The 27406-nt window shown below is 37.0% G+C and overlaps 1 long non-coding RNA gene across 2 annotated transcripts in view; it reads right to left on the reverse strand.

Moving 5' to 3' along the window:
- LOC117313957 (uncharacterized) overlaps positions 1 to 27406 on the reverse strand; it is a 391794-nt gene that overhangs the window by 67432 nt on the left and 296956 nt on the right. Inside the window, exons 4-5 of one of the 2 annotated variants that reach the window (XR_012324337.1) lie at positions 17829 to 17897; positions 14111 to 15443 (exon numbers count right to left, since the gene is read on the reverse strand). This is a non-coding gene — a long non-coding RNA (uncharacterized lncRNA). Of the gene's footprint in view, positions 1 to 14110; positions 15444 to 17828; positions 17898 to 27406 lie in introns of those variants that run through there. The other variant, XR_004528573.2, reaches the window with a different exon arrangement.

Raw genomic sequence — 27406 nt, forward strand, 5'->3', positions numbered from 1 at the left:
AAGGAGAGGACAGAGAAATGTTAAAAAGATGGAAGGATTAAGACTCAGTCATTGTTGAATGTGGGAGGCAAAGAAAGAAAGGATTTGAGAAAGAATGCTCAACTTGCTGACACAGATAACTAGAATCCCTGGACGATAAGCATATTTTGAAGTAAAGATAATGAGTTGACTTCTGAACACGTTAGTTGTCCCTGATTCTTAATTATTCAAGTAGAAATCAGTTGAATGGTTAAGTCTGAATCACAAGGAATGGGACTAGAAATAAAGATTAGGAGCATGACAGAATCATAGATGGAATCCACCAGGGACAGGGTTATGTGAGAAAAGCAACTTCTGGACATGTTACAATAAAATTGTTTTGAAGAGACATGATGCCTACAAGAGGGCAAATCTCACCTCAGAGATAACAGACACCCTACCAACCTCTGAGAATAATCTCTCCACCCTCAAAAACAAGGAGATCCAGCCGAGTGACTGAGGGAGTTGATAAGCAGCTTTGTCACCTCCTTTTAGTATTCCTTCAAGTGAGCTGAAACGCACTGTAGCTGCCATTGGTGTCTGCCCTCTGGGAGTTTACAATGTTAGACAAGTATTCAGTCTATTTAGGACATGAACTGTGTCTGAAAATATGCCCTCATCACAACAGAGAAGCAATGGATTTCTAGTGTCCAGAAATATCATAGGGCTGACTGAAATTTGACTCAGACTTGATAATATATAGCTTGTCAGGATATTAAATATTACAGAGGTAGCTCATCACTGCAGATTAATGAAGTCACCAGAATCATTTAGAAAGCAATTGAGTGACTAATTTTAATCACAAATTTGATTGCTACTATTGAAATGAAACAAGAGAAACTTATACCCCTCACCCGCAAATGTTTTTCCATTGGAATAACGATTACTATGTCTATCTTCAGTTCATTAGTGGGTCTTTTCTAAGATTAAACATTAGATGGTTTCCAAAGAATAGATTATTATTTTAAGCAGGGAATACAAGGTAGCAGGACTACAATCAGGAAAACTCCTGGAATCAAAAAGACAGGATTAAAAAAATGGCATTTTCTGAACCTAAGGTAATATAGTGAAAGAAAAAGTAGATAGATGGCATTACTCATTCTCCCAAGAAATAATATAAGATTTTCCAAGAAATAAGATATGATTGCAGCTCTGATGCTGACAGGTTGGGATGTTTTCTTCAGGTTGGCAAGGAGTCAAGTGAATTCCCCTAAAAAGGAAGAAATCCATTTAAAAAGAAACAAGTATGAAAACCTGAAAATGTTTATCATAAAGAAATTTTGTAACTAGATATAAGATGTTGATTAGCTTGTGTTTTTAGAAATGAAAGACCAGAGAATAGAAAATGTCATTGGTCAGAGCTTATCCTCACATGGAAAGAGAGGAAGTGACAGAGAAAAGGAGAGTGAGAGGGAAGAGGAGAGGCAGAGAGAGAGACAGAGAGAGAGAGAGAGAGAGAGAGAGAGAGAGAGAGACGTATGGAAAATATGCATTTTCCTCATCAAACTGTCAAACTGAAATAATGACCATTCTGTGGTCTCCACATGGACTGTACCATTCATGTCCAGCTTATTTCTAATTTGGCTTCCCAGGCATCCCAGTTCCTGGTGAGGGTGGAAAAGGGAATAGTCATGACTGAGAGCCTAACAAAATCAAACTACTGTTTTAAGTACTTTGCCATAGTTAAGGGTACCTTGAATAAAGGCAATTTTGGTCACTAAGATGCATGCTCCATTTTATATTAATAAACACTTAATGTGCTTAAATACATGATTCTTTGAGTTGGTGCACCATGAGTCACTCCCAATGAGTGAACTGGTAAAATCAAAACTTAGGATACGACATTAATTCTAAGGGGATTTCAGAAAGTTCTCATAGTTTATTCTGTATTAAAAGGAAACAGAGAAACAAAAACCCAGATATCTGTCTCTATTGCCTCTCATCGTGACAAAGTGTATTATATATAGAAATATATCATCATTGGACAACTGAAATACTAACTAGAATTCTTCACTGGTATCTAAATGCTTTTTGCAAAGAAAACAAATGGTTGACCCAGTTCATTTATATAATGTAAGAAAGTGGTACATGTGGCAGACACTACTAGTGCTAGTTGCCTACCAAATTATCCATTCTCCTTTTTGTGACTAAGAGACTCATCTGTTAAGAGCATCAATGTTCCCATCTTATAAAAAAATAAATACATAAATCCCAGTCTTCCTTTTAGCTAGGGTGTCCATGTCACATGGTTCTGGACAAAGAGATGAGTGAATGGAAATCTTATAGAAAGTTTTGGAAATGATTTTTTAAAAAGCTTTTTACCCATTCACTCTTTATTCACAAGATTTTAAGTAAGGTATCCACAGTGGACACTTTATTACAATTACCACATGCACAGCTTCCCAATTCATTTCATCCACAGCTCTTCTAAATCAAAGTAGAATGATCAGGTCAGGACCACTGCATTGCACAATTTCCATGGACACTGTAATCTATTTAAATAGTGTACTCTGAGGACTTCCAACATTTTACCTCTGGAATAGGCTCTAGCCAAATTCCACAGAACCAAATTGTTTTCTTTTTGGATGCAAAAATGTCTGCAAACTTTTATGTTTCTTTTGGAGAATTTATAAAACTGAGGTTTACTTTAAGAGAGAAGATTTGTTGGATTTTCACAGTAGTAGCTTTGTCATTATTCTTAAATTCCTCATCAAAGACTTGTACTTGAATGTTTTTCTTGAGATGGAAGTTCCTTACTTCAAGTGGTTTGGTTGTTTCTATATCTCCAAGAGAGGTTTGTCCTCTACAAAGGTAACTAGGGACAGGTTTTAAAATCCAAGTTAGAGGGAACATAAAGAAGATACAAATCTGACGGTGCTTCACTTATTCCAGGCCATGGATGGACATGGAAAGATGCACAATTCATCTCACAAGACCAGCCTGGTATTAATACACACTGTCTCTCCTATAGTCTTTTTCATAGCAGTTGATGGTAATTCCATTCTATTTGCTCAGGTCAAAAATCTTGGAGTAATTCCTGACTATTTTCTCTCTGTCACATCCTACATCTAGTCCAACCATAAATTATATAATCTCCAATTACCATTTAAATCTCTACGTGTTTTCTAGACATAGTTTTGCTTTCTGACCTTGGACACAGCTGGAACCAGGGTTTGCAGGAACCAGGGTTTGCAGGACCATCAGAGTTAGATGGCTCATGTCTCTCCTCCCTGTTTTTACTCACTGTGACAAATATTCTCTTTTAATAACTTAATAATGGTACCAGGAACACATAGTTTGAAAGATGGGTTGAAGTCAGCATTTAAAGAACAGGTAAATCAGATACTATAGGAACTATTCCAGGCCATGAATGAACATGGAAATGTCTCTGATTCATTCCATAAAACCAGCCTAGTGTTTATACGGGTAAAATATGAGAAGCCCAGAACCAATGTTTACAGATCCAGAGTGGGTCTTGATGTGTGGGAATGGCACCCATGTCTCCTGATGCCTCCCCTACCCACACTCCCACCTCATGCTCAGAGATTGTTTCTTCCGAGAATTGACGCCAAAACCTCTGGGAAGGTTTTTGGTTTCCTGATACAGACACTCTCCTTCCTCTTTCTTTCTTCTCCTTTCTTTCGTCTCCTTCTCTCTGGAGCACAGATATGAGGTAACTCACTACAATGTTACTATTATTTGATTAGATCACTTTTATTTTGCCATCTCAATAAAATCTAAGGCCAATGTTACTAGGATAGATTATAATACACACATCAAGATTTGTCTTGTCACCTGAGTAACTCACTAGGTTAGACAACTACCAATCCCTAGATTGCTAAATTAGATTTTCTATATTATTCAGTAGATTCAATCATCCATAATAATTTAGTATCCTCATCAAATCAGTGTTTGGGGTGAGGAAATAAATTTAGTCACCATGATCTGCTTTTGATAGACATGAAATATCTAATGGAAAACAACTTTTCCTTGATCTGGAAATCCTCATGTCTAAAGTTGTTCTAAGAACTCTCCAAATTTGTTGAGCTAAATGCAGGAGAAAGAAATTCCTAAAGTAACTGAGGCCAGAGTTGATAATAGAGATATGACGTAGAAAGTTTTGTTTCAGAAGGTCAAGTTGAAACAATTCACCATCATTAATTATACCACACTTCCTACCTCTTAAAGAATGGTATACTTTAGATCATTGAACCTGTTGCTATAGATGCAATATGTTCAATTAATATATTTAATTAGTTAGAGTTCTGCACTTAGGGACCAACTTCATGGTAGAAATGAGAATAAATAGCATAAAAAATTTAAATCTATTTTCTCCCTGTTATCTCATGTCTTCAAGGTCAAATAGATTTAAATGGCAATTAGTTTGCATACTGGCTTTCACTTTTTTCTTTTCCCTCCCTTTGATTTCTGTTCCCACTAGCCCCAAGAGAATGTAAAATACCCTGGAATCTTCCATGTATAATTTTGAATTGACAAGCCTTCTAAACTTGGAACCCAGCCCATGTGGCACTTGAAATCTCAGTGGACCTCTCCTTTGTGTGAGGGTTACTGTGATGATGAGAAGATATAGAAAATGTTGTCGTTATTGAAGCTGATAATATCTTTTAGCAGCTCTCTCTGAGCAAGCTTGGACTGAGAAGTTACCTAACTTCCATGGTAGTGGATTACATGGTAGTAATAAAAATTTTGCTGGTTGAAATATATGCATTTTCTTTTATTTTATCCTGGACCCCAAGTTGCCTGGTCCCAAAGGGGGAATCGAAGCACTGATAATGTCAGTACTCACCCGTCTTTGGGGCTCAGAGAATTACACATTGACCAAGGCATCAGTTCAGTATGGCCTGGCTAGAAGACTTGTAGAAAGAATTGAGGTCTCTTGTACAAATCAGGGTCACATAACTTAAGACAGTAAAAATGAAATGAAATTTAGGGAACATCTAATCCAAACATCTCATTTTAATAGACCTAGAGGCATAATGTGCCTTACCCAAATTTACACAGCCATTTAAAGCACAATTTGGGTTTAAAATTCACATCTGTTTAATGACTCTAAATGCATTGTTCAGTTCACTCTCTTATTTATTAACATTTTAACTATCTTTTATTGAGATATAATGATATAACATTGTATTATTTTTACATATACAATATAATGTACAGATTCTCTTCCCTTAAAGGTTATTATAAAATATTGAGTATAGTTCCCTGTGCTATATATTAGATCCTTGTTGGTTATCTATTTTATATATAGTAGTGTGTATGTGCTAATCCCAACCTCCTAATTTATCCCTCTCACCACCACCCCCTTTTCCCCTTTGGCAACCATAAGTTTGTCTTCTATGTCTGTGAGTCTCTTTCTGTTTTGGAAAGAAGTTCATTTGTATCTTTTTTTTTTTTTTTTTTTAGATTACACATATAAACGATATCATATGATATTTACCTTTCTCTGTCTGGCTTACTTCACTTTGTATGGTAATCTCTAGGTCTATCCATGTTGCTGCAAATGACATTATTTCACTCCTTTTTATGATTAAGTAATATTCCATTGTGTATATATATATCACATCTTCTTTATTCATTCATCTGTTGATGGACATTTAGGTTGCTTCCATGTCTTGGCTATTGTAAGTAGTGCTGTTATGAACACTGGGGAGCATGTATCTTTTCAAATTATGGTTTTCTCTGGATATATGTCCAGGAGTGGGATTGCAGCATCATATGGTAGCTCTATTTTTAGTTTTTTAAGGAACCTCCATACTGTTCTCCGTAGTGGCTGTACCAATTTACATTCCCACCAACAGTGTAGGAGGGTTCCTTTTTCTCCACACCCTCTCCAGTATTTATTATTGGTAGACTTTTCTAATGATGGCCATTCTGACCAGTGTGAGGTGGTATCTCATTGTAGTTTTGATTTGCATTTCTCTAATAATTAGCAATGTTGAGCATCTTTTCATGTGCCTTTTGGCTATCTGTATGTCTTCTTTGGAGAAATATCTATTTAGATCTTCTGACCATTTTTTGATTGGGTTGTTTGTTTTTTGATATTGAGCTGTATGAGCTGTTTGTATATTTTAAGTTATTGGACACAAAATTAATACATGGAAATCTCTTGCATTCTTATACACTAACAATGAAAGATCAGAAAGCGAAGTTAAGGAAACAATACCATTTACCATCGCATCAAAAAAAATAAAATACCTAGGCGTAAACCTACCTAAGGTGGCAAAAGACCTGTACTCTGAAAACTATAAAAGGCTGATGAAAGAAATCAAAAATGACACAGATGGAAAGATATACCATATTCTTGGATTGGAAGAATCCATATTGTCAAAATGACAACAGTACCCACGGTAATCTACAGATTCCATGCAATCCCTATCAAATTACCAATGAAATTTTTCAGAGAACTAGAACAAAAATTTTTAAATTTGTATGAAAACACAAAAGACCATGAAGGGCCAAAGCAATCTTGAGAAAGAAAAATGGAGCTGGAGGAATCAGGTTCTCTGACTTCAGACTACGCTTCAAAGCCTCAAATCAAAACAGTATGGTACTGGCACAAAAACAGAACTATAGATCAATGGAACACCCAGAAATAAATCCTTGCATGTATGGTCAATTAATCTACAACAAAGGAGGCAAGAATATACAATGGAGAAAAGACAGTCTCTTCAATAAGTGGTGCTGGGAAAACTGGACAGCAACAGGTAAAAGAATGAATTAGAACACTCTCTAACACCATACACAAAAGGAAGCTCAAAATGGGTGAAAGACCTAAATGCAAGACCAGATACTATAAAAACTCCCAGAGGAAAACACAGGCGGGACACTCTTTTACATAAATTGCAGCAATATCTTTTTGGATCCGCCTCCTACAGTAATGGAAACAAAAACAAAAATAAACAAATGGGACCTAATTAAATTTAAAATCTTTCACATAGCAAAGGAAGCCAATAAACAAAATGAAAAGACAACCTACAGAATGGGAGAAATATTTGCAAATGATGTGACTGACAAGGGATTTATTTACTTCTTTTTACATAGTATCTAAGCCTTTTGTACTATTAGTGCTTTTTCTATGAGGACTCAAGAGAGAAACCTTCCTCTGGCCTCAGTATCAGAAGTATGTTGTATTTCTCCCAGGCAACTAGTTTGTTTGGAGACCACTAATACCTTGTTTCATGTTTTGAACTTTTATAGGAAGTTCCATATATATCTTTCATTTAACACTCAATCATCTATTGAGGTTCCATTATATATTAAGTGCTCTCTTAGACATCATAAACACACAGATAAAGCAAGGTCTCTGCCCTTAAGAGCTCAAAATCTGATGTGGAGGGCAAACCAGGAAATAGAAAATTCCTTGCTTTTTAAGGCAAAAGCTCTAGAGAAGATTGCTATGGAAACCTTGGGAGGTGTATTTAAGTCACAGGCATCAGGGAAGGATTTTCAGAAGAGGGAACATCTATACTAAAACCTGAAGGGCAAATAGAAGTTAGCTGTTCAAAGTTGAAGGGAAAGTAGGGAGGTTAAAAATATAAAACTTTTTACCAGGAAGAGAAGAAGAAAAGTACCAAGTCCCAGAAGAAAGGGACAGCATGGAATATGGAGGGAGCAGAAAATGTGTCTGGTGGGGGTTGGGTGTTGAGATGAAGGTGGAATGGTCAGGGGATTAGTTGAAGAGGGAGGAAGAGACTGGTTCCTAAAGGACCTCATATGTCTGCCAAAGGAGGTTGGATTGTCCTAAAGTGAGTGCACCAGAGAACAACTAAAGAGTCTTAAAAAGATAAATAACATTGTTTGCATTTTAGGAAGATCATTCTGGTGTAGACATTGGATTGGGTAGGGGAAAAGGGATTAAGCCTGAAATGCTGTAAACAAATTAGGAAACTAGGTCAATTCTCAAGTCAAAGATGAAAGTCTTAACAGTAAAATGAGAGGGGGAGACAAATGGGAGACGGATAAAAGATATGGAATCTATAATGATTTAGTGAGTGATTGGGTTAGGATTGGGTATGTGAATATACTATCCTGTCATCCTATGAGAATTATAAGCAAGTCTGGCCTTATATTTTTATTTCTGTTTGTATAACTTGGATTCTATTACAAAAGAGTTGAACTAAGGCTGGCCTTATTATATACACAGATACAAAGTATCTGGGTATCTGTATAAAGTAATTTTAGTTATTTTCAAAAGACCCACTTACCCAAATAAAATACATGCCCACTTATGCCTGAAATTCTACAATTAGAGCACCATTCCTTCTGTTTAAACTAGATGCTCTGCTTATAAATCATTTACATCTCAAAGTGAATGAGTTTAGTATCTCTTTTCCTGAGGATATTAGGAGATTAGAAAGAGAACATGAGAGAATTTTAAGTTTGAGAGCAATGGAAGAAGGGTTGGGAAGGAAGTATATCACCACCAAGGAGAAGCTAAGGGCACAGAAAGAAGCAAGCAGAAGCTTTACTCTCCTAATAGGGTTCCTTTCTCCTGTCCTTGCCCTATTTCATTCTATCAATGAACAGCAACTATAGGCATCATGTTAGAACATAAATCAGGTAATATTATTCATCTTTTCAAAACACTTGAATGGCTTTGCATTTCATTCTGACTAAAAGCCAAAGTCCTTACAGTGTGGCCTCCAAGACCCTATAGATCCGATTCCATCCTTTGGTCTGTTCCACCACACCCCCTTCTCCATTACTTTTCTGAATCATCCCCTACCCTCTCTCTCTCTCACTCACATGCTGGTTTTCTAGTTATTCTGTAAACACCCGAGGTACATTCCTGCACCAGGACATTTGCTCTTTCTGCTTCCTCTGTTGGAATGACCTATCCCCAGAAAGCCAACAGTTTGCTTCCTTATTTTTTAGAGTCTATACCTATATTTCATGTTTTCATTGAGGCCTTCCTTGATCACCTTATTTAAAATCTGATCCTTTCCCCACACTCCCTACTTATTTTTTTCCATAATACTTACCATCATCTAACACACTATCCATGCTACTCACATTTTTTTATTGTCTGACTCTTTTAATGAAGCGTAATCTCCTTGCTGCACCCCCAGACATATACCTGGCACATAATAAAAGTCAGCAAATATCTGTTGAATTTCACATTACCAGAGGCCAGTCCTGTGGATCGGGAAGTATTTGCAAATCAAGAAACAGAATATCACCAAGTGAACCAGTAATAGAGTTGGGATGAAGACACAGTCCATTCTTGGTCCATGACTTACCACTACACCATATAAGTTCTATTGTCATTGTCATTCTTTCCTCCATGATCCTCACACTTCATATAAAATTCTGACTGGATCAGGTCACTTGGGGGATCTAAGATATAATGTTTTTCTGCTCAATATATAGGCAGATTTCTAGAACAACCCTTCCCATATACCACCTTTTTCTTTGACAACCTTGGTTCAAATTTTCTATGCTGGACACACCAAGCATGTTCAGTTAACTGAGCTTTGCCATTCCCCAAGTACTGGGAAGACTCTTGCCAAGGGACTAACCTGGGGTGGAATCTGCCAGTGCTATTCTCTCTCTAATCCCAGGAATGATCCCTACCTTTGACCAGGGCTTTGAGTTAGTACTTAGAAATGGGTCCCTCATCAGGCTTCTTTTCCCATCTCCAATCATGGGAAAGATTTCCTGACAAAGAGCACTGGTGGTCTAAAAGTTAAAATCACGACATCCCACCACATTTATATTCCAGTTTTGATCCTCAAGCCATGAGGTATGGCAGGCCACACTTCACATTCCTTTCCCCTCATTACCAACTCCATCACAGACTTCATATCTCTGCTCAAATGATTCTTTACAGTGATCCCTAACTAGGACTAAGTACCGTATGGAAGTACCTGTCCCCCCATCACCATTACTTTATAAACATTTTCTCTGCCTTTTGGGATTTTTGGTAGCACTTCCCACTATCTGAACACATATGTGTGACACACAAATATACATATACACATATATATTTGTTTACTTGTTTATCATTTGCTTCACCATAAAAATGTATCTTCCATGAAGGGCAAAATACCTAGAATATTGTGTGATATATTTCTTCTTTACCTACAGATTGTATCTAGCTTTATATATAATAACTATTTTGATTGATCTTTGTGTTTCTCTCACCTTCCTTTTATCCTTGCAATCTATGGAAGGAGATGAGACAATAATTTTTGAGTATATATCACAGATTAAATATTGCAGTAGGTAACTTCATATCTAAGTTCATTGAATATTCCTAGCTACTCTATAATTTAGGGTAGTTAAATCATTATCTTCATCTTCACCAATAAAAATACTGACATTTCTGTTTCACAGATGGAAAACTGTGAATTAAAAAGAAAATTCTAATCCAAGATAGTGGTAAATCCAAATTTTATATTGCGATCTCAGTTCTCAGATGATGGTTATGTCAATGATGATGATGATAATGATGATGAAAATAGTGATACAATATATTTCTCCAGTGTTTTATATGTGTCAGACTCTTTGCTAGGCTCTTTATAAACATTATCTCTTTAATACTAATAATAACAGTAACACCTTATACTTACATAATGCTAGTTTTGTGCTGGCACTGTTCTAAACAGTCTAGGGTATTGACTAATTTAATCCTCCCGAGATCCCTATGAAGCTGCAGCACAAATTGTTAGCTGATCACCAAAATCATTTCCTTTGCCTTCTTGACAGTTATCAAGACTGCATTCCCCAGTCTCCCTAGCTATTAGATGAGGGAGTGTAATGGAGATGTAATCAATGGATTGTGGGTGGAGGTGATATAAACCTCATCGAGGCTCAGGCCATAAGAATTACTCACACGATCCTTTCATTTTTTCCGGTTAGTGGAATGGACATGACCCCCAAGGCAACCTTGGAAGCCATGTGCTGAAGATACCCAAGTTGCCATCAGCTTGAGCCCCTGCATGACTGTGTGAACTAGAGACCCACCCCCACCCCCATCTCCACCCTATATTGCCTAGATCGGCATTGGACTGCTCATCTGTTAGGGTAAGCTGCGGAATTTGGATTGCTTCTTTCTTAGAGTAGTTAGCTTATTTCTGAGTTAAGTAGTGTTTTTATCCACATTTCATAGATATGAGACCGAGGCACAGAGAATTTATGTAACTTGCAAGTACAGTTGACCCTTGATTAACATGGACTTGAACTGTACTGGTACACATATACGTGGATTTTTTCAATAAATATAGTACCTGTAATTTTCATTTTACAAATCTTTAAATTAACTAAGTGTGGGGGAAAGTTTGTGCTTGATTGGAGATCACAATACGTGGAATCAAAAGAACTAGGGTTTGAGTCCTGATTCTATCCAAACTGTTTCAGCTTCCGGCCCTTGGGTGAGTCGTTCATCAATTCCTTTGTTTTTAAGACAAAGGTAGCAGTATGTGTCTTTTGACTGTGTGGGGATCAGCACCTCTAACCCCCACGTCGTTCAAGGGTCAACTGTAGTTATTATCATCCTTACTTTATAAAAAAGGAAACTGAGTCTCAGTGAAGTTGAGTATTTGGTTATACTATGTAAGTCAGGTTAAGTTAACAAAACAGAACCCACATTAAGTTGCTCAATAAGGGATATTTAACATGCAGAACTACTCACCAAGGGGTTAGAGATGCTGAAAGGGCAAATAGGAGCAGTGAGGCAACTCAGAGCAGGAATAGAGGGAAGCCACCACCAGATCTAGGACTAGCAGGACAAAGTGTGGGTGATGTTACCAGAGCCCAAGTGCTAGGGTAGCCCAGTGTAAGCTAGAACCAATATCCTTCAGTAACTGGGAAATATGAAAAAAGATGGAACTACAGCCAAGGTTCTGCCTAAAGCAGAGAGAGCACAAGAGAAATTACCTAGTTTCTCTCTCAATTCCAGGCTTCTCCCCGTGCCCTCCATTAGTTGATCCTAGCTAGAATCCAATTGGCAAAAGAGCATGTGAAATGCAATTTGCTTAAGCCAGTGACCTGCAATACAGAATAGAACAGAGGAAGCACAAGGAATGGATCTAAGAGCAAATAGGCAAGTAACCAGAATGTCAACCAAGGGCTCACAGCACATAAATGACAGGCAAACCTGTCATTGAAACTCAGGCCTATCTATATACCTCCCAAGACACATCTAGACCTAGTCTTTCTAATATGCTATACTGTCTTTCAAGTGAATATAGTTCTTTGTATGTAGTATATCTTAAATAAACATTTCCTTTTATTGTTTGTACCTTTTTAAAACTATTTAGTTCATAGAATAGAATTTATTTTTAAAAAAATAAGGAAGGAAAGTGATCGGCTTCCTTTCTACCACCTTTCCAGATAGTTTCAGGTAAACATTAAACAATGATATGAATGTCAGAAAATGTCACCACGATGGTAACAAGCAGCCCAGCATAATGGTAGTGAGCATGGGCTTTGTTGTTGGACAAATCTGGTTTTGAATATGGGCCAATCACAGTTACTGACTACGTAGTATTGGGGATACAATTATTTAAATTCATTGAGTCTTAGTTCCTTGATCTTTAACATGGCAATACTCATACCAACTGTTCATAGTTGCACCCACAGAAGAATTTATGAGGAATACATTATATTATATATATAACCTCATTAAGTTCCTGACTTAATTGACTGCTGTCAGTTAGTAGCAGCTACTGTTATAGCTGTAGCTGTTGGCAGCAGGTCATTCAGTAAGCAAAGACAGCTGGAAATGGGACGGAACAGAATGCAGTTTACAGCAAACCACACTTCCTTCAAGGTATTCAGTGCATTCAGTTAAAACTTAAAGGATGCAGAAAGTCAGAGTTTTTTTGCTAGATAGCCTCCCTCAAGAGTCATGCTACGAACCCCTGGCATTTTGACAGATTTGAAAATATATATATTTATTTTAGACACTGAAGCTTCAAAAATTCATTTTAGTTCACTCTAGTCATAGTACTTAGGAATAATTTTATCATTTGCAATGAACCCTCAACAGAAAATAAATTTCAAGTGATTATATTCTAATGGAACAGTACAGAAGTTTATGTAAGCACACTGAAGAGGTTATCAATAACTTGTGTCAATTTATTATTTTGTTATTTTTTTCACTTGGGACTAGAATGCAATATTAGCTGAAAATTCTCACCTAAATAGGCTTTTACTACCATGCCGTGGCAGAGATTCTCTATGTCAAATAGAGTTTTAGGTGATAAATTCCCTAAGATAGAAAGTAGATACATGACAATTTGTAAGAATAAATTGGAAGGTATACTTTTTCTTATTTTGATGCTGATATGAATTCAATCTGAATATTGATGAGAAGTAGCTGTTGGAATCCCCAGGAACTAGTGAATTCAAGTCTGATTCCAAGAGTACAGAGGCATCATTATTAACTCCCTATTCTTTAAGACATTCATAGTCTCACCATCATAATAAATTATTTTGCCTTTAGGCATGCTGTTAGACATAAAAAATAATTCTCTTTTTCCCGTTCTGCACTGTATTTGCTCATGGGTTGAATTAAATCCACATGCCATTTTTGGTGTGCTCATATACTGACCAAACTAAAATTTACATTTATCTACCCTGAACCTTGACCCACAGTATCTATCACTCTGAGGGCAAGGCCATTCTAGTTTAAGGAAGATAAAGACATAAAGGAAAGAAGAAGCAAGGGTAAGAGAGAATTTCACAATACCCAGAATTTAGCAAGTCTGGGCAGCCCCCAAGCCAGTAGGACGTCCTCTGTACCTGTAGTCCTTCATCAAGTGGAAAACTTTAAAATGCCCCTAGAGACCAGCATTTTCCTACTTTTGATTTTTCCTTTTATTGAGATGAATGGCTTAGAGCTGGGTGTATGGTTAATTAGGGCTGCTAATATCCCCTCAAGGGAGGATATAAAGAAATAGTCAACACTTTCATAAACTGGCTTCCCCACATCTCCTGTCTCTATAACTTGAGTATCCATTCTATTTCATTTCAAGTTCAGTGCACTAATGTGCCCCCATTAACGAAAGAGAACAGAAATAGTATACTGTACTAGACTCTTATGTATCATTCATTTATTCCCCAAAATATTTATTGAGCAATTGCTGTATGTCAGGCACAGTCCTACGTTCTAGGGATGGATATAGCAGTGATCAGAACAGACAAAAATTACTACTCTTGTTGAGCTTGCATTCTGTTGGGGGAAAGAGATAATAAACAAGATAAGTACCAGCATCACTATAGCATTTATGAAAGCTCTGGGATCTAACTGAGAATTAATCTTGTGATGTATACAGTTATTCAAAATATCAGTCTCAAGGCACTTGCAGAAAAATGATCTTACTCGTTTGAATACTAGAAGTTTGACAGTAATTCATGAACATTTGCAGGACAATGTACTGGCTCATTTCATGATAGAATTCTTAGAGAACAAGGTCTTGAAGGATGACTGGAAAATGTTCCCACTCAATCAGTGAGCTGGCCAACTCTGGACAGTCTTTCTTAGTCCTCTATTCCAATGTGATGCCTGGGCTCTTGCATGGCACTCTTCAAAGTGACCCTATCCATGGCTGGACCTGTCTAACCATATGACTTAGTGGATCTGACAGAACCAAGCCTGTGATGAGCATTTCAGTTCATATGCTTGCTTAATGGCTCATGGTCAGGAGCTCTGTTTATCAGGGCCCAGTAGCATGGCATGAGCAGTTTATTGACTGGTATGCAGTTCACTGCTGCAGATGGCTTGACCTTGCTTCAGGACACTGGAGAGTTATGTTGTGATTTTTCTACTGCAGTTTGCCATGAACTCCACATAGCATCTTTTTTTCCAATCACAGATATTTATAACACTATAGGAACTATCCAGATATATATCCCCAATGTAGCCTGTATCTGCTGAATAGCTTTACTGCTCTAGGTTCATTAATAGCTAATAGTCTTTCTAATCACTTGGCAAATGGGTCAGAGCCATATGTGTAGAATATGTGCTTCCAGAATGCAGAGTATTTACCAATGCAGAGTATTTACCAAGTGTTGTGCTTCCTTCTTAGTAGTGGAAAGTCCAAAATAAAATAAATGTGTCCCATAATGTAGAGGGGTTATTCTGGCATGCTCCAGAATACTGAACCTCTGAAAACTTTACTGATTTTTCAAGACACTAAAACTTCATAAGATTTCTCTTCCAGCCTCTTCTAACATAGAGGAGTGTTTCTAATATACTTGCCATGTCTTTCTTATCTGGTCTTATATATATGATGACTCTGATTCAGCTGACTAAAATGATATTCTGTTCAGACAATCCAGGTCCCTTTGGATTACATTATGACAGGTCCAGAGAGTTGTCACAGCCCTGGGGCAAAATCATGAATGTAAAATGTTGTCCATCCCATGTGAACGTAAGCTGCTTGCAGTCCTTCTTCCTGATAAAAATGGAAAAAAATGCATCTGCAACATCAGTGGACACATACCATGTCCTGAGGCAGCATTAATGTACTCTTGCAAAGATATCACATCTGGTACAGCAGCTGCAATTGGGACTAGTACTTGTTTAAATTTATGATAGTTCACTATCATCCTCCAGGACCTGTCTTTTTTCATGGTGAGAATGGTGAATTAATTGGTGAATATAATGGGATCATCAAACCTGTAAACCTTAAGTGCATTAAGGTAGACACTATTTCTACCATTTCCCTTCAGGATAAGGCTATTGTTGTTTTCTGTTGTTATTATCTTTCCTGGAGTGAAGGATTTCCAGAGCTTTCCATTTGGATTTCCCCCATAGAAGAGCTCTTACTCCACTGGCCAAGGAACTAATATGGGAGTTCTGCCAACTACCAAGTAGGTCCATTCCAGTTAAACATTTGGGGACAGAGAATTAACCATTATGTGGATCTGTGAAACCAGTGGATCCTCTGTGAACAGGTCCTGGCCCATAATTCCATTTTTACCTGGACACCATATACTCCCACTGTTACGCAAGGGGGCTCTGATGGCACTGGGCCCCTAGACATGGATGTCAGTTCGGATTCTATACTCAGCTGTTCTTGAAATGGCTGGATATTACCCTTTGTCTCAGCATATGAATAGCTAAGTAAATGACTGTAGATACCATTGAAGAAGAACAGAGAAAATCATTACTGTGTACAATTACTGTGGTACTGCAGGGTCCTTCTTCCTAGAGATTCAGTATCTCCTTCAGTTATAGAGTTACAGGTTTAAAAAAAGTCTCATGTCCAGAAACCATGCAACGGATTGTGTCTTCTAATGGGGAGGTTATCATCACCTTCCTCATCACCCACCCTTGATTTCTTTTGTTTGAATAAAGTTAGCAACTCCCTTATTGGCTGCCCATTTATTTTCCCTTAGGGATGCCACGTTCTATTAATCATCACTACAGCTCTTTGCAGGTCAAGCTCCTTTCTATGTTATTCTGACCATTATGATAATTGCACTCATTCTGTTTCTCATGATTGAGTGCCTGCACCTGGTCTTTATTATTCTGAGGTCCTATCGTCCCCATTGTTATTAGGCAAGCTAGTTCTTTAATAGCTTCTCCTGGTGTCAGTCTTGGCCTACACAGGACAGCCACCACTGAGTTTCTCAGTGATGCTGGTGATCCTCTAACCTGCACAATTCTTTACTCTAGACTTTCCCACCCACCACAGTTGCCTGGTGGACCTTCCAACCCGACAGTCACTCCAATATGCACACTTCTTTGAAACTTTGGATATCCTTTTCCACCATGGAGCCTTTCTACCCCACTTAGTGCAGGCCATTGCCTTCTCCAGACTTTCAAGAGCCATCCTAGCAGCATGTTAGCAACATCACCAGGATCTTTGCCTTGGTATAAAATCCTATATCAGGTGAGAGTATCCTTGCATTGATAAACACTCTTTATCCAACTGACAGGCTATACAGTCGTTAACTCATGAATCTCGAGGTGTCCATGGGTGATGTGCCCATTCCAGTTAGAGGCAGAAAATTCATGAAGCACATGTAGGAGGTTTTAATGGCATGGCCTAGGAGTTATACTAATCACTTCCACTCACATTGCTTTGGCTCCAACTCAATACATGACCACAGCTCACTGTAAAGGAAGCTGGGAAATATAGTTCAACTTTGTGCCCAAGAAGAAGAGAAGAGTATTGCTCTTTGTGAGCAGCTAGCTTTCCCTACTATAATAGCATAACCCAATATTCCCAATGTTCCTATGAACTATACTGCCCAGAGGACAAAGCTAGGTAAATGCACGCTCTATAGGGCTTTGAACCTTTTGCTTATAATCCAAATGTAGTCCCCTGATGAGCCAATGTAGACCTCAGAAAAAAAATGTGTTTTACCAATGTGATGTAAACCAAATAAAGCCTAGTAGCTTTCCTAGTTCCTTTCTACATAAGCTTAACTTCAAACTTGATCCTCTGTATTCCAAGGAGAATGGTGAGGAAAGGCTAGAGCAAGGAAGAGCAAGGTAGTCAATGAGAAGCAGCATATACAAGACAGGGGAGAGGGAGAGAGGGAAACAGAGCAAGGGAAGGAAGGAAAAAAAGGAAAGGAGGAAGGGAGGGAGAGAAAGAAAGAAAAAGAACATTTGTTCCAGCGCTTAGAGTTGTTAGGCAACTCACATAAGTCCTTCTCAAGATTGAGTCCATATCCGCCATTAGCTCTATGAAAATGATTCAAAGAGGAAAGAAAGAAAGAAAGAAAAACCAACAGACAATTGCTGCCAGGGTCCAGAATGTTAAATTCCTTTGCTTAGTACAGTGAAAGCATCTATTAGAAATAGGATTCAATAAAATATCCTTTACCTTAACATTAACTTGTTCTTTGGAATGAAGATGGAAAAGGCATAAGGTCCTCCAAAGGGCACAACTGAACTGCAAAAGACAGACAATAAGAAAATGATCAGTATCAGTGAATTTGCTGGCCACTGTGTTCTCTTAGCTAAAAAAGTGAGAAAAGTCATCATAATTCGTTAGCATTTTTGTGGCCTGTAAAAAGTGAATTTACTTTTATGATTATGCGAAAATGCATTGCTTACAATATAAGCTCTTGTTATGGTTTTTAAAATATGCCATCAAAGAAAAAACTCCAACAGTGAAAAGTCAACTGATTGACAAATATTTAAGATTTAAAAATGTACTCTTACTAGTAATCATTTGCTAATGATGATAAGAGTATGGTGAAAATGGCACTTTTTTGTTAATGTCCATGAAGGTGTTATGTAGATACAGGGCAATTTGCAAGCTATATCAGGAGTTTCAAAATTATTCACATCCTTTGAAGTGACCTTCCCACTTCTAAGGAGAAGGTCATTTATCCTAAAAGAAAAAAATAATAAATGTACTTAAGGACATATGGGCTTACGTATACATCAAAACATCATTTATATGTTATTATTCAAAAAAGTACATTCTAATAGGACAAAAAAATAGGAAATATAGATTGGGGGAGGTACATAAATTTATACCAGCTAAAATCTCACTCCCCAGAAATAACCACTGTTAACATTTTCTTGCCTATTCTTCCAGATTTTTCCCCAAGTAATCAGAAACAAAAATACATACAAAGATAGAATATCATACATTTTCTTCAGTAATGCTTTTTCTCTTTAATAGATAAGGATTGTCCTCAACTTCTTAACACTGTATATAAATTTACATCATTTTGTTTAGGAACCACATGGCTTTCTATTGTATGGTCATGCCAAAATGTTTTAACAATACAGTGCTGTTGGACATTTAGGTTGCTTTCCATTATTCATGATAATACAGAACACTGAGATGAATACCTATGTATACACATCTATGAACACATTCAATCCTTAGAATAAATTCCAAGAATTTCTTAAAAGTACTCAATAATTAGGGTCTTCGATATATATGTCAAAATGTCTTCCAGGGAAGTTGTACCAACTTACAATTCCACTCTGTGTTTAGAAGTACCTATTTTCCCAGAGCCATGACAGCACAAGGTGTTTTAACCATTTAAAACTGTAAGTATACATATTACTGTATATATGTCAATCCCAATCTCCCAATTCATCCCACCACCACCATCCACCCATTTTCTCGCCTTGGTGTCCATACGTTTGTCCTCTACATCTGTGTCTCTATTTCTGCCTTGCAAACCGGTTCATCAAATAGATAACTAATAAGAACCTGCTGTATAAAAAAATAAATAAATTAAATTAACTTTAAAAAACTGTAAGTACAATAGGGGAAATGATATATCATTATTTTAATTTACGTTCAATATCTTTTATTACTAGCATATGTGAATATTTTAAGTGATTGTCATTTTTTCTATAGTGAATCATCTACACATCAAATTTAAACCATTTTTATACCTTTTTTAACATCTTTATTGGAGTATAATTGCTTTACAATGGTGCATTAGTTTCTGCTTTATAACAAAGTGAATCAGTTATACATATACCTATTTTTATTATTGATTTCTAAATTATTTTAGGTAGCTTTGTTTGCTATTTTTCCTTAAAATCTACCAATTATTTCCCTTGTGGTTTCTGCTTTGTTTTCTTGCTTAGAAAGACCCTTCACACCAAAATTATATAAATATTCACCCTTATATATTTCTTGCCTTTTTATGATACCATTTAAAATATTAAATCATTAATCCATCTGGAATTTATTTAGGATTAAGGTAAGAAGTGGGCTTTAACTTACAGTTATCCATTTTGAGTGGGTTGTGTTGGGGAGTCTTTTTATTCCCCACTACTATGAAATCCTATCATGATTTTATTCTAAGTTGGAAATAACTTAAATATCCCACAGTAAAAGATAATTAAATCATCTACTCAATAGCATATTGAGATATAATTAAATATTATATTTATAATTAATTTGCAATATCTTAAAAATGCTTTTATCTTATGATAAGTGTGCAGGGGCGGGGGAAGCAAGAAACTAAATTCTAGAAGTGATAGGATTACAACTGTATTTTTTCAAATATTCAAAAATTTATATTTGGGAAAAAAATAAAAAATACACACACATAAAAAGTGATTATTTCCGTGGATTAAAAATGTGGCAGGATGGTAATTTCCTTGCTTCTTTTGGGCTTTACATTTTCTTTTTATAAGTATGTACTCTTCTTGTAATGGAAAAAATACATACATCTTTAAAAATATAATCAGTATATGTAGTGGGATTCTCTATCTTTAGGGGAAAATATCACAAAAATGTGATAAAGGCTCTGGAGTTTTCAGCAAAGGATGGAATTCAGACATTTTAGTTATCTCACCACTATGAGAGTTTCCATGTTTCCATGCTAACATACTATTGGGGAAGATGAATTAGTCAGAATTTTCCATTTCAGGTCAGCACCTCTGAATCTTTTCCCCCAGCCACAACCATTTATCCTAAGGGCTCCCATTTCACTGTATTATAGCAAGCTTGGATGCTTGCTCAAGGTCTGAGGGGGTCAGTTTGCTGTAGAAAATCGATTAGGTGCCATCCCTACAGAGTACTTAAGTTCCGAGGGAGCCTTAAATGAGCTTGTATGGAACTGTTCACAAGGTGGCTTTATAGGGCTACACGCTTTGAGAAATCGTCAGTACCAGAACTGGTATTGATCTATGCTGAGCAACAATTAACTGAAATTGCATAAGGTACTTGTACATCTGTGAGTGTGGTGGAAAAAAAAAAAAAAAAGCATAATGAAACCAGAAAGTACCTCTTAAATGGGATATGGTTGTCTGCTCTACCCAGAAAAAGATGGTGAGGAAAAGCCCAAAGCTGCAGTATAGAAGCCTGCATTGACTGAGATGTTTTTTCTTTTTCTTCTTTCTCATTAACACATTATCAATGTTTGCCCCTCTTTATGGGAGGGCAATGAAGTGGCCACATTACCTCCTGTTCAAATTCACCCACTTCTTCACTCTGTTTGGAGAAAAAGTTATCTCCATCTGTCCCAACCAATAGAGATTGTCACTCTCAAGTCTCTGGTTGGGGAGTAGAAAACTCAGTGATCCCAAAATGTTTCCTTTGCTTTCTACCTGAGTCACCCCATCCTAATGAGGTAGCAGGGTAGGAGTCTGGCATTTAAAAAATCGCACCCATGGCTTGATATATTGTACTGAAAAGAGGAAATGAACATGTATTTTGATGCTGAGACCAAGCACTTTTTCCTGACATAGCTCCCAGTGCTGACAGACATGCTGGTGCCTTTACCCTGCTGACAGAAATTGGTAGCAACCTCCCTAGGAATTTGACCAGACTAAGAGGAAAGACTTAATGATATTAACATTGAAGTATCATCTCCTGAATGGCCCAGTCAGACCAATTCAGTGAAACTCAGTCAATAATGCCTACCTGTGCACTTAGAGCTCTCACCTCAGGGTTTTTAAATCATAGGTTATCATTTGTCTGATAGTTCACATAGTAAGTATTATTATATGAATTTTAAATTCCAGATGGTGTGTAAATATGTGTATCTGTGCCTGTGTTTGTATGTTTGTGTGTATGTGTGTGCTGTGTAGTGGGTCCTGATATAAAAATTACTCTTTATTGAGAGTCATAGTCAAACATTTTTGAAAGTCAATGCTCTAATTTTAGTGATAATAATTAGAACAAAAAACACTGATAAAAATAACCTAGATGAATCAGAATCTATACAGATAGAAGAAAACTAAAATTAATTATGAACAAAGACCCTTACTATAATCAGAGACATAATTGCATTAGTGAAGTAAGTTACAAAAAAAGTAAAAGCAACACATAAAACCAAAAGAAGCACTTGGAAGTTAAACAATACCATCAAGATGCAATAGCAATTTAAAACTTCATAAAATAATGGGAAGATAATAGGGAAGAATCTTCCCAGAAAGCAAAGCAAAATAATATCTAAACTTTATTGACCAGTTATTAATTTTAGCACATATTATGTCATTTAATCCTCACAATAACCCATGAGGTAGATACTATTATCATCATTTTACAGATAAGGAGACTTAAATAACTTACAAATGTTCACACAGGTAATAAGTGGGGGAGCCATAACTTGAACCAATTTACTGCAATTCTCCTCTGCAGACTAAAATCATATGATTCTTTCTGCTCTGGTCCTGATTTTCCATTTTATTCATACACTTATTAAGCGTTTTGTAACTGCTTCAAATCCTTTTCACATACAGATGGACTATCAATACATTCAGTAAATAGATATACTATAAGTTAAGCATCTTACTAGACGATGAAGACAAAAGATGTATAAGCCATTATTTCAGTTAATTACACACATCTGTTTCTCTCATTGTATTAAATTCTATTATTGAGATATAATTGACATATATGTAAGTTTAAGATGTACAATGTGATGATTTGATACAGGTATATATTGTAAAATATTTACCACAATAAGGTTAATTTAATACATTTTTCACCTCACATAATTATCATTTTGTTGTTATTGTTATGGTGCGGACATTAAAGCACCACTCTCATAGCAACTTGCAAGTAAACAATATGGTATTGTTATCTATAGTCACCACACTGTAACTTAGATCATCAGAACTTATCCTTCCTATAACTGAAAATGTGTACCCTTTGACCCCCATCTCCCCATTTCCCCCACCTCTCAGCTCCTGGAAGATACCATTCTACTCCCTGTTTCTACAACTTCAGCGTTTTTAGAGCTCATATATAAATGAGATCATACAGTATTTGTCTTTCTCCGTCTGACTTATTACACTTAGCATAATGCCTCAAGGTTTATTCATGTTGTCAAATGTCAAGATTTCCTTCTTTTATGGCTGAAGAATATTCCAGTGTGTGTGTGTATGTATACATAGTTTTCTTTGTCCATTCATCTGTTGATGGACACAAGACATGTTTCCACATATTGGCTTTTGTGAATAATGCTGCAATGAACATGGGAGGGGAGATATCTTTGAGATAGTGATTTCACTTCCTTTGGACATACAATTCTTGAGGGAAAGAACTTATTTTGATCATCCAAAGCTCACCACACAACTTTTTGGACATAGTAGGGACTCAGAAAATGCTCACAAAAATAATTTTAAATCAGTTGAATATTCCACTAGGATAAAGTTACAACTGAGTTAAAACTTTAACTCAGAAGAGGGCATTGATTACATTTTCCTCTTCCTAGAACTAGCAGACACCCTCCCCAGTGCCCACTAATTGTCTTTGATGTCTCCTGGCCATGACAGAGCTCAGCCTTCTCAGTTTTCCTCTCATATACATTCCTACATGGTCTTCAGAAAGCACCAGAATGGCCTATTCATCTGAGCACGTGAGATGAATGTGTGCTCATTATGTCCTGGTTCCCAGACATGAATTTTAGTCCCAGTGGGATTCTGTACCCAACTGCCATGTGGGAGACTTCTGTTTTTTGGCTGCCCTCAAGGAAGCTACTCATTCAGTCCCATCTCTCTGGCCAACTACCACTCCTGTTTAATCAAATTTGGCAGTCTCCCCAGTGAAAAACTTTGTGTATTTTCTCATGAGGCTGTCAACCTCCTGGGACTCTGCTTGGAGATGAAAGGGTTGGAGTAACATTCCGAATCTTATTTTTATGGAACACTGGATGCAAAAATAAAGTGGGAAGATGGTGATTTGCTCAAAATGCAGGCCTTAAAACGTCCCTCCCACAAAAGCCTTGGAGGAGAAATCAAGACAAAACTGCCACACTACCATCAGGACCTACAGCAAGCTACTTACCCTCACCATTTTACTTAGTCTGCCCTTCATTAAATGAGGCAGTTGGACTAGAGCCATGATTAGAAATTGTCTTCTATAGAGCCTTCGAGTTTCACAGTGGCACCTCAGGGACCAGCTGAAGCAGGGGTCTAGGAGAGACTGAGAAAGCAGGATTCAGGGTCTCCTACCCCTGCATCAATCTGAGAAACAGTTAACCTTGTTAATAACTCTGTTATTTGTATAAGATTTCATTTGTGAGAGGAAGATTCTGCTGCAAAAGAAAATAAAAGAGAAAATAACATATTCCATAACCTCTAAAACCCTTACCACCAGCTCCTTCAATGATTCTATAATATGTCTATGGACATATTATTTCTTAATTGTCTTTATTTTGAAAAAAAACTAGAAATTATTTACCCTGTAATTAACATTTTTACACACACCTCTCTCTCTCTCTCCCCTCTTCCTTCTCTCCTCTTTCTCTTTTAAATTATTCCCTTGTGTGTAGGTGACTCATCTTAGGAAGAGAACCTGCTCAATTGATGTTCTCAAATAAGTGCTGCTTACATGGGTATCAGTACAGCTGTTTTAACCCTAAGATATCATTCCTTATCAGTACAGTACATAATTGAATCCTTGTGTTTCAACTGAGGATTTTTAAAGCCAAAGAAGGGTTCATTTCAAACAATTGAACCCTAAGATATCATTCCTTATCAGTACAGTACATAATTGAATCCTTGTGTTTCAATTGAGGATTTTTAAAGCCAAAGAAGGGTTCATTTCAAACAATTGAACCCACATAGGAAAGGGAGGGAGAGAGGGAAGAGAGAAAGACAAGGATGAGAGATGGAGAGATGGGAGAAGTTAGCGTTACTGAGCACCTACTCTGTGCAAAGTCCCACAACATGTAACTAGAAGGGCCAGGATTTGAATCCAACTCTAGAACACTCTTTTTTTAAATTTTTTTTTCATTAACTTTTATTGGGGTATAGTTGATTTACAATATTGTGTTAGTTACTGGCATACAGCAAAGTGAATCAGTTATACATTGGAACACTCAAGTCCATGTTCTTTCTTCTCTTCCCATCTAGTTTACATGTTATTAATAATCATCACACATCCCAAGCCAAATGCTTAGTGTGAATTTACTGCTTCACTGTGATGTTGCTGGTTGCCTTCTATGAAGGCATCTAGTAATTTTTTTTGGCTGCATGGAGTAATTTTTTTAATTTAGGACTATGTATTGGCTCCAATTTTCTCACACATCTGACAGTTTGCTGTCCTAAGCATATTTCTCACACACTCATGTGCTCTTCCTATGCAATCTCAGTCTCTATCGTGGCTTAACCTAGGACCCATATTCTTCCCACTCTCAGTTAAAACTTTCTCCCAAAACTCCCTCCCAAGTCCTAGACCCACTCAGGACATCTCTACCTGAGTGTCTTCAGGCATGTCACATTAAACGAATTCAAAACAAAACTCATTACCTCCCCGCAAATTTCCCCAAACCAGGTTCTCTCCATCTCAGCTAACAGCACAACATTCATCAAGATAGAAACCTCAAAATCAGTTGTAACTCTTGCCTCTTCCACTCTTCATATCCAGCCACCATCAGTTTCTGCCAAAGCAACTTCTAAATGCCTCTTTTTTTTCCTCTTTGCATTCCCACTTCTATTGCTTGGTTGAGGTCTCCCGTTCTCTGAGAGTATTATGATAGCTTCCTGCCTCAAGTTTTTCTTCCATTTAGTTCAATTTCTAAAAGCAAATTTGATCATATTCTATCCAAATATTGAATACTGATCATATTCAACTCTTTAAGTTGGCCATCCTCTACCTCTTGAAATTCTCTCCTCCCTTAGCCTTCAGGTTACACAATTTTTGGGGTTTCAACTTCTGTGACTGCCCCCTCTTATTTTTACTCATTGGCTTTATTTACTTTCCCTCTTTAATCGTACTTTTTTCTTTTTCTTCCCAGAAATTTCCTTTTTTGTTCTTTACTCTTCTCTTTATAAATCTTCTCCTTTCACATGGCTTCAACCACCACCCATATGTTGACAACACCCACATCTTTATTTCTAGCCCTGACATCTCACCGAAGCTCAAGATCCATATTTCTATCTAGCTACTGAGCTCATTATTTTTCCTATAATACCTACTCTTCTGGATTATCATTCTCTCCAAACAATGTTAGAAGTTATCTATTCTCCAGAACTAGAAGCCTAGAAGAAAACCTAAACCTCTCTTAATTCTTCAGTCTCTGAATCGAACTAGTCATCTATTACCTTCAAACATCCCTTGGGAAGGTCTTTGAAATCCAGACTCTTCTCCATTCCCTCTGCCATTGTCACTGCCCAGGTCCTTTTCATCTTTCATCTGAAATGTGGTGCTATGTCTCTGAATAGTCTCTCTCACTTCCATTCATTTATCCACTCATTCCAAAATTATTTTCCACAAAAATAAATCGATCATTTTTTTTTTTTTTTTTTGGGTACGCGGTCCTCTCACTGTTGTGGCCTCTCCCGTTGCAGAGTACAGGCTCCGGACGCGCAGGCTCAGCGGCCATGGCTCACGGACCCAGCCGCTCCGCGGTATGTGGGATCTTCCCGGACCGGGGCACGAACCCGTGTCCCCTGCATCGGCAAGCGGACTCTCAACCCCTGCGCCACCAGGGAAGCCCCTTAATCGATCTTTTAAAAACCTACAGTTACTCCCAATTGTAAACAGTATAAAATCAGGTTTATAATACAGGGCTCTTCACAAGTGCCCTTACCTGAACAAGGACTGTCTGCCTCTATCCATCTTCCTTCATTCAACACCACTGGCCAAGGGAAGAGAGGCTGACAATTTGGATTAATCAGAGTCTAGGACAGTGGTTGGACCATATTTATTGGGTGAGTGAATTCATTAGATGTAATAGTTATTCTCTTTCTACTCAGCCTTCAGACCCCACTTAACTTGAGTGGATAAGTTAAGTTGGGCCCTGGTGTATAGAAACAACCATAACAAATTCAATGGAAAACAGCAGAAGTCTTTACCCCTAGCTTATACAATATTTCCCAAACCACATTTTGCAAGAAAGTATTAAAGTACTGCACTGGAAGTTATCATACTTTGTCCAGCTATTAATAAATTTTCTGTATGTGTGTGCTCATACATACATTAATACTTTTGGGTATTGTCCTTCACACAGCTCTCTTGGTTAGAAATTACATGAAGAGAAGGGGGAAATTGCAATGGAAAAATATTTCACCTCTCATTCTTAGCACCATAAATCAGGAAGGTATCTAGTTTTTATGAGGCCAGATGTCTATATAAATTTGGGGCATCTTTGTTAAGAAAAAATATATAAAATTATAAACATAAATTCATGGTAAATTATACATTTTAGAAAGCTGTCAAATACCATAAATATAAAAAAAACAATCCAGAAAATTAGTATTTTATCATCTAGAGTCCTGACATACTTTCTTTAATATATTTTTCTAAATTTTGAGGTTGCAAATTTCTTGATTTTCTCTTTATGCAATAATTTTTAATATTTTCTGTAGAATAGTAATGTTATTCTGAATTTCTTCTAGCTGGTTGATCTATATTTGTTTTTTACTATTGGTAGTTTAGAAATATTTATTTCCATTTCCTCTGTAACTTTCTTTATGGTTCTGCTAAGGTGCCATTTCTGGCTCAGTAACAAACCCAGTGAGAAC

This window comes from Tursiops truncatus, chromosome 1, assembly GCF_011762595.2.
Source record: "Tursiops truncatus isolate mTurTru1 chromosome 1, mTurTru1.mat.Y, whole genome shotgun sequence".
NCBI lineage: Eukaryota > Metazoa > Chordata > Mammalia > Artiodactyla > Delphinidae > Tursiops > Tursiops truncatus.